This window comes from Sminthopsis crassicaudata, chromosome 1, assembly GCF_048593235.1.
Source record: "Sminthopsis crassicaudata isolate SCR6 chromosome 1, ASM4859323v1, whole genome shotgun sequence".
NCBI lineage: Eukaryota > Metazoa > Chordata > Mammalia > Dasyuromorphia > Dasyuridae > Sminthopsis > Sminthopsis crassicaudata.
In genome coordinates, this window is record NC_133617.1 from 421,784,061 (window position 1) to 421,793,188 (window position 9,128).

A 9,128-nucleotide genomic window follows, 5' to 3' on the forward strand; every position below is an offset into this window, starting at 1 on the left:
TCAAAGAAAACCATGACGTGAGGGAGGTGACACCGCGTCATGCAAATGAATTGGATTTAAATTAAGGAGGGCTGTACAAAGTCACCACTCTCATTTTCTTTTCTGCACCCTTCTGGGTCCAGTAGCCAAATAGACTAGGATGATAGGTGATGGAAGAAGATATTCAGGTTTCTGGCCAAAACCTAGACAATTGCTATTTACATTCACTCAGAGTCATTTAAAGCTCAAACAAAGACCAACAGGGCTTGGCCTGGGACCTATTGTTGGCCTATCCATAACAGTGATAAAAAGAGGATGACAGTAATGGGAAGACTTTACAGAGAACATTTTCATCTTTAGGGATGATTCATGATGATTCTGCCTGACTGAATCAGAAGCATGATTTCACAGGCCTCCAAATTTGGGGGCATAGTCCTCTGTCCCTGCAGGAAGAATATGAGGGGATGTAAGAGGAAGAAGTTTGAGTAAATATTTTATGGACTATCAAGTTTTGGATTATTGGTTTATTTGTTTTGCAAGACTTGTTATGGTAGAAGAATATATCTCCTTTCCAGCTTGAATTTTTATCTTTTTCTATATGTTTTTACCTCTCAACCATTCTATTTCCTCACATTCAAAAAAAGTCCTCATCTACTGATACATTGTTAATGGAACTGTGAACAGATCCAATCATTCTGGAGAGCAGTTTGGAACTATGCTCAAAAAGTTATCAAATTGTGCATACCCTTTGATCCAGCAGGGTTTCTATTGGGCTTATATCCCAAAGAGATCTTAAAGGAGGGAAAGGGGCCCACATGTGCAAAAATTCTTGTGACAGCCCTTTTTGTAGTGACAAGAAACTGGAAACTGAGTAGATGCCTACCAGTTGGAGAATAGCTGAATAAATTATGGTATATGAATGTTACGGAATATTATTGTTCTATAAGAAATGACCAGCAGGATGATTTCAGAGAGTCTTAGAGAGACTTACATAAACTGATGCTAAGTGAAATGAGCAGAACCAAGGGGTCTTTATAGATGGCAACAACAAGATTGTTTGCTTGCATTTTGTTTTCTTGCTCAGTTTTTCTTTTTCTTCCTTCTTGATCTGATTTTTCTTGTGCAGCAAGATAACTGTATAAATATGTATATGTATATTGGATTTAACATGTATTTCAACATATTTAACATGTGTTAGACTATCTGCCAGCTAGGGGAGGGGGTAGGAGGAAGGAGGGGGAAAATTTAGAACAAAAAGATTTTGCAAAGGTCAATATTGGAAAAATTACCCATGCATATGCTTTGTAAATAAAATTTTTAAAATAATAATAAAAAGTCCCCATCTTTAGTCATTGGTCATGGCTTACATGAAAATGTATGATAATAGCATGCTTTTACAAATATATTATAATAGAAAGTGCTAAACATATCTCTGGATGTGAATTCTGGCTCTTTTATTTACAGCCTGTTTGATCTTAGAACCCATTTCCTCATCCTTAAAATTCAGAAATTAGACAAGATGTCTAGGGTCTCTCCATCCTGTGACTATATGTAAGTTTTTATGGCTATCAAGTACTTTACCTTAACTAATTTGATAATGTGGACTTGCATTTATTAAACCACTTTATAAATGTCTGCTTCTTACAATAGTGTGTGAGCAAATAGGACATTATTGTATTTGTTTAGCACCTGGAGAAACTACCAGCATCACTACCATCACCACTACTTCCAGCTTTCCCCAGAAAAGGGCTTTTAACTTCGAAATACTCTGTTGGGCCAGATTCTTCTAAAACCATAGCTCAGGAGCCTTCACCTTCAATACATTTACTTTTAATAGTCAAGAAATTCATTCCAAGCAAAGTTATTAAGTGAACTGACACAATACAAAAAAGTAACAATATATCATGTTCCCAGCTAGGTGGTACAGTAAGAAAGAATACTTCCTGGAGTCAGGAAAACCTGAATACAAATCCAGCCAAAGACACTGACTGTGTGTCCTTGAACTTGTCGTCACATTTTAGTTTCTTCAGTTGTAAACTGGAGATAATAATAGCATCTATCTCACAGAGCTATTGTGAGAATTAAATGAGAAAATACTTGAAAAATGTTCAGCATACTGCCTGTTATATAGTAGGCATTTAATAAATATTTGTTCCCTTCTTTCTCATAAACTAGGGCTCACTCTCCTACAGAATAGACAGAACAAACATGAAAGGACATCCATGTAAGGAATACGTGGCTAAAGTCTTTCTGCAGAGATTCATATAAGAAACACAAGTGTCCTGGACTCAGGGATAGAGGTATAGAATACATTGAGACACAGTAGCAGGACACACATGGAAAAACTCAGTTCAACTGCTGACATAAGACTTTTCCTGATCCCTATAGTGGCTACTGCTTCCCTCCCTCTTGCTCTAACTTGTGAGGGCCATCTCCAGTTGTTTTTATTTTAGATCACTGGATCCAGATGGTTCTGGAGGGGAAAGTGAGGCAGGTAACCTTGCCTAGCCCTTCTTCACTCAATCCAATGACATCACTTCCCTGATGTCTAGAATGCAGTACAAACAACAACAATTAACTTGTATTTATTTTGTACACAGTTACATACATATGAACATGTCATTTCTCACAAAATAATATAAGCTACTTGAAGGCAGAAACTGCTTCATTTTTGGCTTTATATCGGTTGCAAAGAGCCTGGCACATAGTAGGTGCTCAATGAATGCTTATTTATTGATTGAAGAAGTGAGGAATAAAATAAGCATTAATTAAAGCTCCCACAATAAGTCAAGCATAGTATTATAGTCTTTATAAATATTATCTTAATTCTCACAGCAACCCTGAGAGATAAGTACTATTATTATCCTCATATTATAGTTTTAATCTTTTATAGAAAAGATTTAAAAACAAACAAAAAACCTTGGACCAAGACCAGGAAAAAGCATTCCTTTTCTTCTTCGTTCAGAAGAATGAAGCCTTTTATCTCCCAGAGGCCAAATTTTTGAAAATAAAGAATAGAGGGCTTCCAGCCAGCTAATGCCTTGAAGATTAATCTTTTCTTTGGCTTTCACTTCCTAATCCAGGAGATTTGATCATTCAGTCCAAGACCTAGCCTTGCTTAATGGTAAATACTCCATATACCTCCCAAATTGTTTTCTCTGAAGACTACATGACAAGTAATGATTATTCATTCAGTTACCATGGAGCAGTTCTGGGATTCAGAGTTGTTTAACTTTCAGATCTTGTCTCTAAAGTTCTTTCTAGGAGTGAGTGAGGAAAAAGGTGGGGAAATGTGTTAGACCCTGAAAAAGGCTTTTATGTCAACTTAACCTCTTCATATACTTTTGTTGTCAGAAAAGGCATCTACAGCTAGATTTGAACTTAGGCAGCTAAATGGAGCCAACCTAGAACAGAAATACAGCTCAATATAACCTCTGTCTACCTCTCAACTCTTTATATACTTTTAGTATACAGGCCCATTGCTGGCCCTCCTCCTTTACGTACTACACAAAGGGTATGTAAAGGCAGAAGAGGGAATGAGAGGTGAAAGAGGAAAGGGAAGCTGAAGAAGGGAGGAGGAAGGAAGTATGGAGGGAAGAGATGGAAAAAGAAGGGAAAGGAGGAGGAGGGAGTAGAGGGAGAAGAAGGGGGAGAAAAGAAGGGGAAAGAGGAAAAGAAATGAAAGAGGCAAGGAATAAGATGAGGGGGGAAGAAAATTTTAGGATTGTCAATATTTTCAAGCATAGCAAGAATGTCAAACAAGTATACAGGTAATTTATATAAATTTTTTTCTCATCCCTACCACACTTGGGATTATGGATTTGGAGTTCTCCTTCCAGCCCCCTAATATTCTATTTTTGAATCAATACAATTTTGACTATAAGTTCCTCAAAAATGGGATCAAATATGTGAACAAATGTCAGGGGAAGAAAATTAAGGAAGAACTTCTATCAGGAAATTAAAAAGCTTATAGTACATTGGACAAAGATTAAATGGAGGTTATTGATAAGGTCACATGATGTTTAGAGATGGCAAAAGGAGATTAGATATAACCAGGTTCCTGTTATAATTTATATAATTAGGTTTTAGCCTTTTTGAGGTACATTTAACACTGACACAGGCTTTCTCCACAGCTTGGACCCTGAGGAAAAACAAAGGGCTGCTAGTTAAGAAAAGAAAAAGGAAACACCAATGGCATCTAGAAAATTCCTCTTGTAACCATGATGACTACAAGAGGTAGAAGATTCTCCTCTATGCCCAGAGCTTTTTCCAGATGCTGGCAAGTCAGAAGGCCTTTGGTGGGACATAATATGATGGTGGATCTTTTATACTTTCATGAAAAATTTTACAGACTTCTCCCAGAATCCTATGAGCAGTTTAAACTGAACATCCATGGCTTGTTTCCTGTCCTCATAGATACCAAGAATGTGTCAAAAGGGATTTGGAAGGAAATAAGTTTCCCAATAGCTTCAAAGATTTTGGAAATTTATGAAGTTCTAAACAGTGACCTGAATCCTACCAAGAATTCTTGTCCAGTGGTCATCTATTTGTGCAAATGAATGTATCAAACATGTTGAGACTAAATATCCTCATGAAGCAGCTTATGACACCTTCCTTTATACATTTTTTTAAGTGGCACACTTATTATATGGATCAACTAATAGGGTAAAACTAGAACCCACATTCCATCAATTTCTTGATGTACTGGCTCTCTATGAGAACTAGATGAACCTTATCCAAACATCTATCTCTAAAATGAATAAAGGCAATCGTGGTTTGAGACCAATGCAAGCTCACTCTGTTTAAGCTGGGTGGGATGGATATTCCCCTAATGACCTTTTGAAATTCTCTGGTCCAAATTCTCCAAGAAGCCTCTATCCTCAAAGGCAAGAGGTATCCTGGGACAAAGAACAGATATATTATGAGTTCAAGGACCTCTATAAATTTGATGTCCTGTATTTCACCCGGAACTAGCTTCTCCTTATGACCAACAAGTTCAATGATGTCAGAATGGTTGCCCAGAGAAGTTCATGAGTAGAGTCTGTCAGTTTCATGATGGCATGCTTGCTTAGGTTCTGGACAATGGACAATGCTTTTAAGTTTCCCAATCACCAATGGAGTGAAACAAGGCTGTGTTCTTGTTCCCAACAAGGATAAACATGAAATCAAAGTCAGCTACCAGAGTGATGATAAATTCTTCAACTTGAAAAGGCTGCAAGCCAAAGCTAAAGTAGAGGAAGTGTTGGTGCATGATTTTTTGTTTGCAAATGATTGTGTATTCAATGCAGCTTCCAAAGCTGAGATGAAACAAACTATGGACCAATTCTCTGCTGCTTGTGCTACTTTGGATTAACTATTAACACCAAGAAAACACAGGTACTCCATCAGCCAGCACCACACCATCCAAATATGGAACCATCAATTACAGCAAATGGTGAAGTTTGGAGTGGTGTGGATAAGTTCTTTTACCTTGGCAGTATGCTTTCCAGGAATGTTTACATTGATAATGAGGTTGACACACACATTGCCAGAATTAGCAATTGGGAAGCTCCAGAGGAAAGTGTGGAAGAGGAAAATTACATGACCAAAATGAAGGTCTACAGAGCCCTTGTGCTGATTTCATTGTTGTATGCCTGTGAAGCCTGGACAATATATGAGGTCCATGCTAGGAAATTGAAACACTTCTATCTGAATTGTTTTAGGAAGATTCTGAAGATCACCTGGCAGGATAAGTTATCAGACACTGAGGTCCTTTCTCCAACTAAACTACCAAACATTCCAACTCTGCTACAGAGAATACACCTCTGATGGGCTGGTCACATTGTTGGAATGCCAAATGTGGGCTTGCCAAAAAGATTATTTTATGGAGAACTCATACCAGGAAGTGCTCATAAAGTGGTCAGAAAAAGGGATACAAGGGCACTCTCAATTCCTCTCTTTTAAAGTGGAAGCTATAAGGTCCTGGGTAATCCTGATTGTGGCTCTTTAATATTTGAATTGTTTTCTTCTTCTGCTTACAGTATTTTCTCCTTGATTTGATAATTCTGAAATTTAGCCATAATCTTCCTTGGAGTTTTCATTTTGAGGGTCTTTTTCAGGAGCTAATCAGTGAATTTTTTCCATGGCTATTTTACCCTCTGGTTCTAAGACATCCAAGCAGTTTTCTTTGATGATTTCCTGAAAGATGATGTCTAGGCTCTTTTTTTTTCATCATGGTTTTCAGGACATCCAATAATTCTTAGATTGTCTCTCCTACATCTATTTTCCAGGTCAGATGTTTTTCTAATGAGGTATTTTACATTTTCTTCTATTTTTTCATTTTTTGGTTTTGTTTAACTGATTTTGAAGTCTCATTGAGTCATTTAATTCCGTTTGTTCAATTTTAATTTTAATTTAAAAAAATTTATTAGTTTTTTATTTATATGCATGGGTAATTTTTCAACAAAGACCCTTGCAAAATCTTCTGTTCCAAATTTCCCATCCTTCTCCCCACCCCCTCCCCTAGATGGCAGATAGTCCAATACATGTTAAATATGTTAAATTATATGTTAGATCCAATATATGTATACATATTTATACAATTATCTTGCTGCTCAAGAAAAATTGGATCAAGAAGGGAAAAAAACTGAGAAAGAAAGCAAAATGCAAGCAAACAACAACAGAAAGAGTGAAAATTCTATGTTGTGGTCCACTCTCAGTTCCCACAGTCCTTTCTCTGGGTGTAGATGGCTCTCTTCATCACTGAACAATTGGAACTTGTTTGAATCCTCTCATTGTTAAAGAGAGCCATGTCCATCAGAATTGATCATCATATAGTCTTCTTGTTGCTATGTATAATGATCTCCTGGTTCTGCTCATTTTACTTAGCATCAATTCACATAGGTCTCTCATGTAAGTCTCTGAAATTATCCTGCTGGTCGTTTCTTACAGAACAATAATATTCCATAACATTCATATACCAAAAATTATTCAGCCATTCTCCAATTGATGGGCATCCACTCAGTTTCCAGTTTCTTGCCACTACAAAGAGGACTGTCACAAACATTTTTGCTCCTGTGGGCCCCTTTCCCTCCTCTAAGATCTCTTTGGGATATAAGCCCAGTAGTAGCACTGCTGGGTCAAAGGGCATTCACAGTTTGATAACTTTTTGAGCATGGTTCCAAATTGCTCTCCAGAATTGTTGGATCCATTCACAGTTCCACCAACAATGTATCAGTGTCCCAGTTTTCTCACGTCCCCTCCAACATTTGTTAATATCTTTTTCTGTCATCTTAGCCAATCTGAGAGTTGTGTAATGGTATTTCAGTTGTCTTAATTTGCATTTCTCTGATCAATAGTGATTTAGAGCCCCATTTTAATTTCTTCATCTGAAAATTGTCTGTTCATATCCTCTGACCATTTATCAGTTGGAGAATGGCTTGATTTCTTATAAATTTGTGTCAAATTCTCTATATATTTTAGAAATGAGTCCTTTATCAGAACCTTTGAATGTAAATTTGTTTTCCCAGTTTTCAATTTTAATTTTTAGTGAATTATTTTCTTTTTTTATTTCCTTTTGCATTTGGCCAATTGAATTTTTATATGAAGAGTTTTGTTCATTGCATTTTTTTCCATTTCACAGATGTCATTTTTTACTGAATTGGTTTCTTTTTCATATTTATTTTGTAAGGAGTTACATGTATGCTTTTTCCATTTTATCAAGTCTATTTTTAAAGGAGTTTTCTTCAGATAATTTCTGGTTTTCTTTTTCCATGACCTCTTGCAAATATCTCATGTCCTTTCCCCATTTTTCTTCTAATTCTTTTAAGATCCTTTTTGAATTCTTCCAAGAGAGTCTTGTGAAATGGGGATCAACTCATATCACCCTTTGGAGCTTCATCTGGAGCTTACTTCTTTAAGATACTCAGGGTTTGAGATCTTTCTTCTCTTTCTCCATAAAAGCTACCTGTGATCAGAGTTCTTTTTGGTTTTTTGCTCATTTTTTTAAGATTGAGGTCTGCTCTTAAGACAGAGGGGTAACAGTCGCTTTAGTTTGCCCTGAAGCCCATACTACTGACTGACTTCAGGTGCTGGGTAAGTTCCCATTCTTCCAGAGTTCATTAGCTCACAATTTACCTTTTGTATTTGCTTTACAGATTTGCTGAATCACCAGCTTGCAACCAGGACAGAATAGCATAATAGCCTCACAGTAGATTCCCGGGTGCTGAAGGCCCCAACACTCTGGTTCCCTGCCCCAGGGCTCCCTGCACTGTGGTCTGGACTCAGTAGCCTCTCCCCTACCTTCTTGAAACAGACCTATTCTGAAGTTCTTCCAAAGTATCTTCTTCTGGAAATTTGTTGTACTCCAAATATTTGTGGGTTCTGTCACTCCAAAAGTTCAGGGCCTTAATCTGCTGTTAATTTAGAGAAGCTCCAAGGAGGTCTAATCGATATGGTATCTGCTTTCCGCCATTCTGGCTCCACTCCCCAAGATCTCCCTTAAGAACTTTAGAACTGATTGTGTGACACAGGAGACACTGGCACCAGACGCCCAGCATGGTGAGCGATCTTCAGAGATGGCACTGCTCTCTATGAGCAAAGCTAAATTGAATTAGTTCAGAAGAAACGGGAGATTCGCAAAGTTAGAAAAGCCACCCCAAATGTTCATAGGGACTGTTTGTGCTGGACCCGTGGCAGAGCACTCCCAGTTCCTGTTGGGAGCTACAGTCCGGCAAATTGTAATTGGAACTAGTGACAGTCATTTTGGAACTCTTCGAAAACAGAGGGAAACAACTAACCAATCGATTGTGCTTGGTACAACCATACTTTCCTACTTCATCTTTCTGTACAGGTGAAGGCAAGGAGCTGAGTTCTTAGATGCTTTCTTTTTCATTTTTTTTTTTTTTTTTCAAATGCCAGAAGTCTCGTAGTAACACAGGCCCACCGCTAGAGGGCTGCGGCTCTCCTTCCCAAAAGCAGCAAGGTAAGAGAGTGCACCTTTTGGTTTGGCAAGAAGAGGGAGGATTCATAAGGTCCTTATCCAGCCTAGACCTCCGAGGAGAAATGGTCTATCTGGTAAAAGTCAGGCTCAAGGATATCTCTGGGGACTCCAAAAGCCAGCCTGCCCCTCTCCCCAGGGGACTCCGGCCGGTGGCCAAAGGAAGGACTCT

The 9,128-nt window shown here is 37.9% G+C and overlaps 1 pseudogene; it reads left to right on the top strand.

The window, feature by feature from the left end:
• The first annotated feature begins 3,179 nt into the window (after window positions 1–3,179).
• LOC141550273 (poly(A)-specific ribonuclease PNLDC1-like) lies at window positions 3,180–4,611 on the top strand (annotated as a pseudogene).
• The last annotated feature ends 4,517 nt before the right edge of the window (window positions 4,612–9,128 follow it).